A 12,954-nucleotide genomic window follows, 5' to 3' on the forward strand; every position below is an offset into this window, starting at 1 on the left:
CGCGACTAAGATCACCCTTTAGTCGCGGTTGGCCACACCAACCGCGACTAAATCGCCTCCCTTTAAATACCCGCGCCGCCCGCGGGCGCAACGGTTCTTCTTCCTCGCCCGCTCGTACGCTCGCCGCGCGCGCTCGATCTTCTCCGCCGCCAGGCTGCCCGTCGCGCGCCCGCCGTCCTCGATCCTCGTCGTCGTCGACCGTCGCCGCGCTCGATCCTCGTCGTCGCCGCGCGCGCGCTAGCCGGCCGGTGCCGCGCCCGCCGCCGCCACAGAGATCGCCGCCGCCCGAGACGACAGCGCGAGAAGCGTAAGGACTCGTCTCGGATCGCCGCCGCCGGCTGCCGTGCCGCCGTCTCGGATCGCCGCCGCCGGCCGTGTGCCCTCGCCGCGCCGCGCGCCGGCCGTGTGTGCAGAGAACGGAGAGAACGAGAGAGTAAGGAGAGAGAGAAAGGGCCAGGGGCGCCTAGCCGTCCCACTTTTTTTTTTTTAATTTGTAACTAAGTAATTAACAAAAAAATACTTAACAAAAAATAGTACTTAAAAATTAAAACTTCAAAATTTGTAACTTACAAATTGTAACTTAAATGAAAAATAGTTTTAAGTAATTTGTAACTTCAAATTTTTATTCAACTTAAAAATATTGTAACTTTAAATGAAAAATAGTTTTAAGTATATTGCAACTTAAAAATAGTGTAAAATTTAAGTTTAAAGTTTGTGTAAAAGAAGAACTACAATTTGACTTAAAAAAAAATTGTGTAAAAAGAACTAAATTTTAACTAAGTCAAATTTATGAAAAATCCCGTGCTCGTCGACTTTTCTTCCCCGTACGTCCTCCTTCCCCACCGACGGCGCCCACCTCGGCATGGGAACGCGCTTCCGCGGTGACCAGCTACCACCGCGCGTATACGGAGGGGGCCGGCAGCGCTCGTCGCCCCCTCCGTATACGCGCGGTGTTTTTGGGATCGAGAGGGGCGGCGAGGGTTATGTGTCCTCGGCACCGCCACCGCCGCGCCCTTTCGCCACCGGTTCGCCACCGCCACGCGGTCATTGCGAAGTCGATCGTCCGCATATAACACGCGTCCCCCTCTCGCCTCCCGCTCGTCGCCCTCTCTGTTTAATTATATGTAGAAGAGATGTGATAATGCATATACACAATTAATTTGTTTTGACTACATGTTTTCAGGACTGACATATGGCGGACGATAGAGCTGACCCGATTCTGGACAACTATGATCCGGTCGCTGAAGACCATATCTTCGGCATCATAAAAGGCGATGTTATATATGTGCCGACCGGAGAAGAAGAAGATGATATCTCTTCTTATCTGAACCTTGAGGGTGAAGATGAAGGGCGGCTGTCGGCAAGATGGTGCGGAAGAAACGTCGATAAACGACGATCTTCGGTTGGAAGTAGCAACCACCTCCGGCGCCGAGGTATATATATATACATATTGAGCGTCTGGTGATACAACTAACTGATTTGAATAAATGTGTGTGTACTAACGCGCGCGACTCTCTTTCTTATTTTAGCCCTCGGCCGGATCGTCAAAAAAATCGAGTACGTCGTCGTCAAAGCGTGGCGCAACCAAGACGATGAAAGCAGGAGAAACATGCACCATCGATGTTGTCGACGAAGCAACCGGCAGGCCGGCTGGAGCCCGAGCAAGAACGCCACCAAGTTTGTCAGCCAATGCGGAGCCGTTGTTAGAGACAACGTCTCGATCACCCGCCAGGAGTGGAATGAGCCAAAGAAGGCACGTGTTGGTTTCACTTTTGTCGATAAGAGAGAAAAAAAAGATTGCTTCAACCCCTTATGGAACATTTCGTTCTACCTCCGGAATACCGCAAATACGATGAGGAGGGTAACAAGATTGCGGAAAACAAGAAGAGGCGCAAGCTAGTCAAACAGTTCGCTCTTTCTAGGATGGCCAACGCATTCCGGAAATACAAGCAAAATCTAGCCCATGACTTTGTCAACCAGGGCAAGACTCCGGATTTCAAAGGACAATATGAGAAGCGCAACATGATTGGCCAGAATTTGTGAAGCAAAAGAAATCGGAGCGAGTTCCTTGAACTATCGAAAAAAAATAAGGAAAATGCGGCCAAGAAGGAGTACAATCATAAAATGGGGCCGAGGAGGGTATCGCTTTTGGCAGCCTAAGTGGGAGAAGATGGAGAACGAGGCTGAGGGCGCGAGGAATCCGCCCGGTACGGAGGGATGGGACCCAAGGGCCAAAAGCTGGTGGTACGGGCATGGGGGATCGGCTGAACCCGGAGACGGGGGAGTGTGTTTACCGGGGCAAAATAATTACACCCACCCAAAACCTTATTGAGGCAATGAGGGATGCTCAAGAGGGAGGATCAGGTTCAACGGAGAGAACGACGCCCGACAAAAGCCCTCGGGAATCCTGAACACGGAGGACGTGTACGAGGCATGCCGGGGACATTTCGTGGAAACTAGGGTTCCCCGGAAAGATGACCCGTACGGTTACTGAAGCCGTAAGAGAAAGATGGATCGGGATGCGGATGTTGTGGCGAAGTTGGTAACGGAAATGGATGTGATGAAGAAAACCGTGAGTGTACTAGTCGCCGAAAGAGATGCAGCTCGGGCGCAGCATGAAGATCATCCAATGGATCTCGGAAGCCGGCAGCGGAGAAGAAGCGGCGTGGCTTCCACGGAGGCCTCACCGGGCTGGTGCACCGACGATCGAAATTACTGCACCGGAGCCTCGGCTGGTGGTCGAGGTTACTGCACCGGAGCCTCCTCGCTACCCCGTGGACGATATAAAGGAGATGAAAGCATGTCATCCGTATTATCCTATCGGGAACATGTCCATGAAGGTAGCCATCGGCGGTGCTTTACCACCTGGAGCACTCCACCACAACAACCCCATTCAAGATGGCTATGCTCGTGTCACGGTGGAGGAGATAGTCCAAGGGTTTGAGGACACTGGACATTGACATTGCTACACCTAAAGGGGTGAAAAGACTTGGAGATGTCAAGCGCCGAGTTCATTCTATGGCAGAAGAAATTTATCAAGTTTCCAGGCGAGGCGCCAACAAGTCCACCCCCGTACGGTGGTGGTGGTGGCGGTGGCGGTGACGGTGGCGGTGGTGGTGGCGGTGACGGTGGCGGTGGCGGTGACGGTGGCGGTGGCGGTGACGGTGGCGGTGGTGCTTCACCTAATACACCTCATTCACGTCAGCCGACGACGCCGCCCCCAGATCCTTGTCCGGCGGGTGATCGGACACCGGTACCGCCCCCAATCCACCTCGGCGAAGAAGCGAGAAGCAGTCCTGGGTTATTAACCCGGACCCTTATGTACCTAAGAAAACAAAGATACCGAGCCATCACTGAAGCCTCTCATCCCGAGGCCTTGGGAACTTAGTGTCGAGGAAAATGCAGCGGCCGTGGCTGCTCGGCATGAGAAATGGAAGGAGGAGTGCAAGAAGAAAAGAGAGGGCGAGCCCAAGCCGGTATTTTCCGATGAGCAAAAGAAGTGGGCTAAGTCATTTTTGAACACACCGTCCCAAGCCGCGAAGAATCTGCTCGACGACTATTTACGTGAACTTCGTAGGCAAGCACTCGAGTTCAAGAGGAACAAAGAGTTGGCGGAGAAGAAAGCCTTGGAGGCCGAGAAAAAATTAGAAAGGGGAAAGAAGTTGCCCAGCTCGGGGAACAAAGTAAACAATCGATCGCCCCGCTCATAGTGCAAGCCGCCGGTCCGGATGCCCCCGATATCATAGCAGCTGCGGCAGCACTATGGATTGAGCCGTAACGAGTGCCAGAGAACAAGCGGCCGAGTTAGGTATCACTCTTCGTGCACTGTTAGGCCTTGATGAGGCGCCAATGAAGGACGTAGTATTTACATATGTGAAGAATGGCCCTCTCATCGAGCCTGCGCGAGGAAGAGGATCTACCTCGACAAATGAAAGGTCTCGCTAAATTGGTACAAGGGTTACATAAAACATGAAAACGCCAAAGACTATATCTATGCGGAAGTTAAATATGTGCATCACTTCAAACGTTACTTTGGGTACAAATTCCTCCGAGTGAATTGTTCCGGCTGTTCAATCTGCGCGAGCTCGACAAATCTATCATCGGTTGCTACGTTACGTAAGTGATTTATTAATTTCTACCCCATCTCGTTCATTGCACATTGTCACTATATATATATATATATATATTGTCCTAACTATCTTGTTGTGTACGCTATATATTATGCATAATGAAGAAGCGGGAAATGCGAATAAGGAACATCCATGATGTTGGGTTCATTGACCCACACATCGTTAATTCATATGTGTTAGAACACCACCCCGCCGACGTGGAGGAAGACACTGTGGCGGTTTATTAGAAAACAGCAAGAGAAAAGTGATATTCTATTTCCTTACCATTTTGGGTGAGTGTTTCTGTCTTGAGCACATTCTCTTTTGTTTACTCCATGCATGGTATGTGGCTAATCGATGAGTTATGCATGGCTTGTGCATGTATCGTGTCCGCGGGTTCCCCTTTGGATTCTTATGGTAATTAAAGTTCAGACCTCCTCGGTTCTCGTCCACGACTCTCGAATATGGATCCGGCGCTTTGGGGCGACATGAGAAAAATGATGCAAAAGTAATTATTTTCATTCATTTGCGCTCTATATCGATCGGCCTATTTCGTTCATCATTTCCTAATATCAAGTAACTAATTAATAACTCTCTTGTTTATTTAATTTTCTTTGCCTCGTAGGGTTTGGAGACGGTTCGTAGATACCAAGGTCGGTGAATTCAAAAAAAGAGCTACATTTTAAAATGGCGGTGCCGTAATATTGGGGATACTCGGCCACCGGGGACCAATCTATGTGGATACTATGTTTGTGAGAGGATCCGGAGATGCGCAATGAGCGGGACCGGACGTGTGAGAACAACATCACTGAGGAATAACCTCCGGAAGACGCTTAGTCCGAAGCTCGCTCAGAGCCACTTCAAGAGGAACTAGGCTGGATGGTTGGCGAGGGAAGTCATCGATCCTAGAGGAGAACACTATTACGATGACGTAGATCTTTATGTGCACCGGAATTTGTAACTAACTTGTTCAAAATTGTATATGGTCATCCGATATTGAATATATATTGTATATGGTCATCCGATATTGAATATATATTGTATATTCCTCTTGAATTCTTTTTGGTTCTAATTTCAAATTTGTTTGAAATTGTACATTCATATGCATGTATGTATACAGTACCGTAGAATATGTGAAACTCCTTCAAAATTAAAACACAAAAGAAATAAAATAATACAAATAAAAAAGAAACCAGATTTAGGGGAGGGGGGCTAAACCCTAAACCCTGCGGAGGCCTTTAGTCGCGGTTGGCCGGAAGAACCGCGACTAAAGGTCCTCCGCCAGCGCTCGCCTGCGGCCCACGTGGATGGGCCTTTAGTCGCGGTTCGTAAGGAACCGCGACTAAAGGGGGGGCCTTTAGTCGCGCTACTTTGGTCGCGGTTGGGCCACCGCGACTAATGGAAGTTGCCAACCGCGACCAAAGCCCCTTTTTCCACCAGTGTATCCAGACATTTCTTCGAAAACTTAGTGAGTGCCTCAAACGTTTATGTTAAAATGCAACTAGCTGAGCGAGCAGTGCATCCGCGCGCAGTGGCGAACGGCGGAAATAACTTGAGATAGGAAAATCCACTTTGGCTCATAGGAGCATATAAATTTATTGTAATTTCGAAATAAAATTTTGCATGTACATCTAGACATTTTCTGTTCGTACACAAATTTTCTGAAAAATACTTTTTTCTGTGTCTTCGGCAAAAAAGATATATTTTGGTGCTACAACACGACTACATGACATTTTTTTTGTCTTTTTTGTACATGCCACATAAAATATTATTTTTGCACGAAAACTTATGTACAAACATAAAATGTCACGATGTACACCATAAATTTTATGTCAGAATTTTTTAATATTTTAAAATTTGTTTTTAAACTATTTTGCATAATGGGTGCAAATGCTCCTATGAGCTAAAACGCCTCCTCCCTTGAGATAAGGAAACTTTAAAAATGGGATGCAAAGAATAAAATAATTCAGAGACATTAATGATATGTAATTCACACATAATCACTTATACAATAAAAATTAGAACATATATGATAATGAGTAAAATATATAAACTTACCAATAATGACAGTTCAATGGCAAAGCTTTATCTTTCTGGAAAAATCTTCTGTAATTTTATAGATCAAGACGTTTGAATATCTCTTGATCGGTTCGTAACTCGATCTTGATGATATTTGTCGCTCAGATGTCGCTTTCAATTGTTGTCTTCACCACTGTTAAAAGCAATGTCAACTCAATGAGCGGTGATAATATCATTAGAGAAATATGATGTGTTTTTCAAATATCAATAAATCTCTTAACTCTCTAAGCGTATGCTAGCTTAAGGTTGACTTTCATATAGTAAGAGATATAATAAATTTCTGTAGGAGAAATAATCTTATTCATATTGAACCTAGAAAATGAGTCTTGTTATTGGTACTTCGTCTTTGTTTTTCGTTCGAGGTTATTTTTGTGCAGTATTCACTAAAAACAAGCAAACCTTTCTCATACGAAATCATTTTTTAATGTATGACCACTTAAATTGCTAAAAATAAACATGTGTATCTTAATGTATTCACCAAAAAGCAAGATAGGGTAGTTGTCATACCTTGCCTTAAGGGGAGCTTCATCCTTGTCCGCGCGATTATCTAACCTCATCTTAAAAATATTTGATCGCTACGTTAGGCTCATATATCGAATTGAAGATTTGACAATATTGTAGCCGAAAATACAAATTAATACATAATAAAGACTTTGGTAGAAATATTTATATTAAATGCATAACTTTTGGAAATTTGATAGCCGATGTACAATTTGCAAAAAAAAATCCATTGATTTATTCATAATCCTCAACAGTAGTACAAAAAAAAACTAAATGTAATAAAATTATAAACATGTCCTTAGACCACCTAGCGACAACTAGACACACTTGAGCGAGCCGATGGCGCGTCGTCGTCCTCGTCCTCCCTCGTTGGAGCTGTGCTAGCTTGTCCTTGTAGAGCGTGTTTAGTAGATAGACGGAAAATCATCATGATAAGAGCATCTCCAGCCGTGTCCCTCAAAGCGGTCCCCAAAGGTATTTGAGACGCGTCGGACAAAATTTCGTTCCCAGACGCGTGCCCCAAAGCCTCCTTCCGTCCGCGTGGTCCAATACGGTGTCCGGCGCCCCAAGCCCGTCCCCGGTCCACAGGGAACGCTCCGGGCACGCCGGACACAACGAAAAGCGAGGCGGAGAGTGGCAGGACCGACGCGTCAGTGGCACATTCAAGTTTAACCTAACCGTCGCCTACCTCGCGACGGAAGTTATCGGCGCTGCGATGCAGTTCCCGCAGAGGCGCAGCGAAGCTTCTTGTCGCGCCTAGCTCTCTGTGTCGGCGTTAATGAGCGCCATCGCTCCCCCGCCTCCCTCCGGCCTATAAAAATGGGCGCCCTCGCATCGTCCCTCACACACAAACCCTAGAGCCTCTCTCCCCAACCCTAGCTGCCACCAGCCCAAGAGTCGAGGGCCTTTCCATGGCTGGTAAAGGCAGAGGCCGAGGCCGAGGTCACGGCCGTGGTCATGGTCGTGGTTGTGGCAGAGCTGCAAGGTCGTCGTCGTCTTCATCGGCGTACCAGCAGGAAGAGCACCAAGTATTGTTCGAGTTCGTCGTCGTCCTCAATTGCGACCCACTCGGCATCTAGAGGCTGCTGGACAAGTTCGTCGAGTTCGTCGTCGGCAACGAGCCGGCCGCGCTGCATCTGCGGGAGGCTGGACGCGACTGCTGTCGGTGGCTGGTGGACGTGCTCTTCGACGGGCGCGGCAAGATGTACCTCCGCACCGGCTGGGAGAAGTTCGCGCGCTACCAGGACCTCCAAGCCGGTTGCGTGCTCACATTCTCCTACCTAGGCGACGCGGATATGAGCGTCAAGGTGTTCGACGACACGTCATGCCGTCAGCACTACCACGGCGACGATGATTGAACACGCCGAGTGTTCTTTCTTCGCAGCGAAAATGGTAACGGAGGTTTCTGGATGTTCTTCCTCGAAAGGACCAACAGAGCTATCATTACCAGCTAGATTTTCCAGTTTGGGTAACTGAGAATGCCTAAGAGTGTTCTTTTTTGGCAGCGAACATACGAAATCTGCGATGCCAACACTAGTTAAGTTTCCTAATTTTGCAATGTTTTAACTATGTATTAGTTTGTGGAAACCATGTTCCAAACTATGTCTTGGCTTGTGTAAAACCATGTTCCCAATTATGTATGAGTTCGTGGAATGTTCCTCCTCTATTGAAATGAAAATGCAAAAAAAAAGTATTTTAATGTTAAAATAAGTTTGGGGCGGCGTTTGGGGGACGCATCTGGGGAGCGACGTCCTCCAAATGCGACACGAAGAAAACACCTCCCCCAAGCGCTCAATCTGACGCTGTTTGGGGGACGCTTTGGGGGATGCGACTGGAGATGCTCTAAGACCCACAAAAGAAACTAGCGCACGAGAGCTCCAACCGTGGCCAATGAAGATGATCATAGATGTAACACCCTGGTTTCCCGATAACCTTTTTCCGATAAAAACATATCTTTCGACTCTTAATACCCATCTTTTAATTGGTTCTCTGAATCAAAAATCCGACTCCATAGTTGTGTCGGCCTCGTCAAGATGGTCGAAACAGACTACTCATACCCCGAAATCGAACTGCGGATGCATCTTCCATTGTTTATTTTATTTCAATGGTTATGATTATTTGGGAATTTCGAATTTATCTTTTAATTAAGGTAAAGAGGGTGAGCTGACCCTTATCTCTATCCTAGTCTTGAGCCTCATCCACTCCATCGTGAGCACTCCATCATCATCCCCAAGCCAGACCCCCTCCCTCACCCGTGGTCTCCTCCTTTCCTCATGGCTTTCCCTCCACCTCCCCCTTCCTGGCCTCTTCTCCCCTGAATCTCCAACCTGTACCACGGCCCAGGCCTTCTCCAAGGGCAGCTGATAGTATCTTGAAGAGACAAGCGAGAGGAGAGAAGAAGATCGAAGAAGAGGAGAAGAAAAGAAGATCCTCAACCCTTACCTCTGTCCGATTTCTTCTGGTCAAGCTCCAAGTGTGAGCTTCCCCATCTTTTGTGATTTTTCTTACATGCTATACATGGTGATCCCATGGTTCCTAGGGTTGGGGATGAGTAAACCATCTTATGGATTAGGGATAGAGAGCCATATTTCCGTTTCTGGGCAAGCAGTTTCAGAAACCTTCATTTTCGAGTACCCAGATGCCCGAGTCAGAGGAGGCTTGTCTGGAATGATTTGTAGGTCTTGTTCCTGCGATCGTTTTGAGTGGTCATTCACTCAATTTGGTTGAGCGGTTTAGTCGCAGCGGTAAAAACAAGTTCCTGATCCGTTTTCACAAAACAGTGTTATCATAGTTGTTGTTCATAACTTTTCATGCTATTCCATGGTAGATAAATTGGTGTTCTACAGGGGTATAGCTATCTGGTATCTTGTACTTCATAGATTAACTTGTTTTACTTAAATTCCATGGTTGTTTATCTTGCTATGAATTTTCAAAGTCAGCTGTTTCATATTCTGAAATCTGTGAACAGCATAGTAGTATTTGCTAGATATGAGCTAGTTAAGTTCATAATCTGAGTTTGAATAGTTGGACTTATTTGTAGGTATGTTTCTTGTGAATCCATAGCCATATCATTTGCTTCGTTCCGAGCTTTCAAACTCTAGTTTTGAATTGTTTTGTGAAGGGGCAGCAAAGGGTTGCTTCCCGGGGTTGCGATTAGGACCGTGTATGTGCTTGTTTGTCATGCCTTGCTATGGTGCAATATTTGAGCCTTGAATGCATGTTGTTACAGCAGGTTGCAGCACCACCCCGCAGGAGGTAGCCTCACACCACCTCCCTCGCAACGGTTGAGGCGAGTACACCGGGCAATCCAAGATATATTCATTTCTATAATATGCCCATGTTTATATGATTCACTTATATTCATGCAATGGTGAACATGACATTTCCTAGTGTACATTCCAATGAACCATACCACTAGTATGATATAGGGATTGGTTATTCTTGGTTCTTATTGATACAAAATCCATCATGGGCGTATCTTCCCAACTCCAAGGAATGATCCTCGCTTTGCGAGCGTATGGTCCTTCGTGTCCATCCCCATGCTATGGTCCTCTCACTTGGTGAGATGGAAAGGAGTTGTGGTGAGACGTCGCCCCTCCTCAGCTTGCCGGCAAAGCTCAGAGCCTAGTCACGGTCTTATTCGATTGCATTGTTTCCTCATGCATACCTATTTCACTCCAAGGATGGGAAGTTCGAGCATTACTTTCCCATGTTCAGAGATGGAGTCATGTTCTTACTTTCCAATATTGACCATGCTTATGTTGTGTACTTGCTGAGTCTTGCGACTCACCCTCGTGGTTTTGTTTCGGGTACAACTTAGTGAACGATGGTTTGCAAGTGGTTGGAAACGCGTAGCTCCCACGGATGTGCACTCACAAACTACACCACCCTTGCTTCCACCTAACTTTATCATGACATCTCACATGCTTTGGCTTATGGTTCATGATCGCTAGGTTTGCTTGATGTGTATAAAGTATAAATCTGGTTTGGTTTGTGGTTGTGACCTCTAAGGTTGTTTGTCTGTGGCGTAGCGGGGTGGGACTTCACCATCTAGCTCCACATGTGTTGTATGAGCTTGTTTATGCTTCCGCTGTGGTACTCTTATAAATATATTGTGTTTATTTCAATTGCCTGTTGTGGATGTCCGACAGTACAGGGGAGGTGCTGCCGGAGTTTTCCACTAGCATGTTAAGTTTTGTTGTAGTTGTGGTAACATCCTTCTTACAAGGAGGGGTGTTATAGTTGGTATCAGCTAAGCTATAACTTTGCTATACATGTGTAAGCATGTATACCAAAGAAAAGATCTTAGGACCTATGAGTACTTGCTTGCTTACTAGATGTTGATTGCTTGTTAATATATACAAAATTCAAATTGACGAGGACGTCAATTCTTTTGAGGTTGGGTGAAATATCCCAATTCTCCTACTAGTATGCTAGAACGTTTTGTAATAAAACTTGATTAGATGGTTAAATAACATTAAAACTTGACACACTGGTGCACAGTAGGAACGATTTCCTTCCGGTTATGTGCTTGCAAGCCTTATTTCTTGTGCATTGATTGCTTGTAGTGTTTTTATAAGGCTTCTTAAGCAGTCTGTGGTTCGAGTAGTACTCGTTTCCGGGTCTCTTGGGTTTATATTTCAATCTTAATTCTGTTTGAAGTATGTGTTCTTATATTCCTTTACTCATCTTTTCTCCTTGTGTTCCTTAGATGCCAAAGGGTAAAGGCGGTAGAAATCGGGTTCCTTCTGCCCGGGCAAAAGCTGCTGCTGATGCTAACCCCCGAGGTCGAGGACGCAAGCGTGCCCAACCTGTAGCTGAGGGGAGTGGTGAGGAATCTGTGGCAGCTCCTGATGTTGCCAATGATGCTGCTCCACCACCCCAAGCTGAGTGGCGTGAACTGATGCAAGAACTTCACACACTTCGTCAGCAAGCCCAAGCCCAAGCCCCAGTTCATGCTCCTGCCAATGTTCAGGGCATAATGAATGAGCCTTTTGGCCCCAGACAAGTGAATCCTCTTCTCACTTGGTCTATGGTACACTCTGACACTTTCAATGGGACCGGCTCTCCTGTTGTGGCAGCTGATTGGTTGCGCATCATGGAACGACGCCTTGAAGTCATGCAAGTACAACCAACCCAGAAAGTGATGTTTGCTGCCATCCAGCTGAAGGGCAATGCAGACATCTGGTGGGAGAATGTTCGTTCCTCTCTAACCCCAGATCATGGCACACCAACTTGGGAGTTCTTTCGAACACAGTTCATTGAGAAGTACTATCCAGCCTCCTATGTTGAGAGGATGGAAAATGCACTCAACAAGTTGAAGCAAGGTAATAGAACCATCCAGGACTATGAAACTGAATTTAATGACATCGTTCGCTTTGTGCCAACGGTGGTTAGTGATGATAAAGAGAAGGCAAGGAGATTCAAGGATGGACTAGAGCAGCAATATCGTGTTGTGCTTAGTGCTGCGGGATCCTCTAGTTTTTCTTCACTGGTTGAGAAAGCCAAAAAGATAGAGTTTGAGTTACAGAATGGCTCACCTCCAGCCCTAACTTCCTCACAAGGTGGCCCTAGTAACTTCTCTACTTCGGGTGGAAACCAGAAGCGAGACTTTGGTGATGGTGGTAGGTCTAATCGCCGCTCTGGGAAGAAACCTAAGTATGTGCAGTCTACCTCCCAGAACTTCAAGCCGAAGATGCAAAAGGCCCAATCCTCCTCTAGCCCACGTGTGTTTTACCGTCCAGTGCCAGGGCAAGGGATGATGTGTTTCAAGTGTGGTGAAGGTCATAGAGCCAATGAGTGCAATTGGTCTGGTTTTTGCAATGGTTGTCACAGAAGTGGTCACATGGAGCGGGTTTGCAAGTCGAACCCCGCTAGCATCATCAAGTGGCAGCCAGTGTCTTCCCAAGCTGAATCTTCATCTGCACCTGTATCTTCTCATGGCTCTGTCCAAGCAATGAGGAATGTTCAAGCTCCGCCTTATCCGTATGCTGCTTGGGGACCTCCTCCTCAAGGATATTACTGGCCACCAACTTTCATAGGGCCACCAAACTATCCAACACCCCATGCTCCTCCAACTGTCCCGCAGATTTGTGCTCCACCTGCACCAACCGGACAGAGTTTTTATACACTACCTTCATCATCCTCAGCTGGACGTCCAGATGTTGTCACAGGTACTCTACCAGTCAACTCACTCGAAGCTCTAGTACTATTTGATTCTGGTTCTAGCTTCTCATTCGTATCGCTAGACTTCGCGAATCGGGCA

General features: G+C 46.7%; 1 long non-coding RNA gene across 1 annotated transcript; it reads left to right on the plus strand.

The window, feature by feature from the left end:
- The first annotated feature begins 8,602 nt into the window (after positions 1–8,602).
- On the plus strand, positions 8,603–10,274 carry LOC124708746. Its single transcript, XR_007005308.1, has 2 exons — positions 8,603–9,164; positions 9,919–10,274. It is a non-coding gene; the product is annotated as an uncharacterized LOC124708746 (long non-coding RNA).
- Positions 10,275–12,954: the final 2,680 nt, after the last annotated feature.

Source organism: Lolium rigidum, chromosome 4, assembly GCF_022539505.1.
Source record: "Lolium rigidum isolate FL_2022 chromosome 4, APGP_CSIRO_Lrig_0.1, whole genome shotgun sequence".
Taxonomy (NCBI): Eukaryota; Viridiplantae; Streptophyta; class Magnoliopsida; order Poales; family Poaceae; genus Lolium; species Lolium rigidum.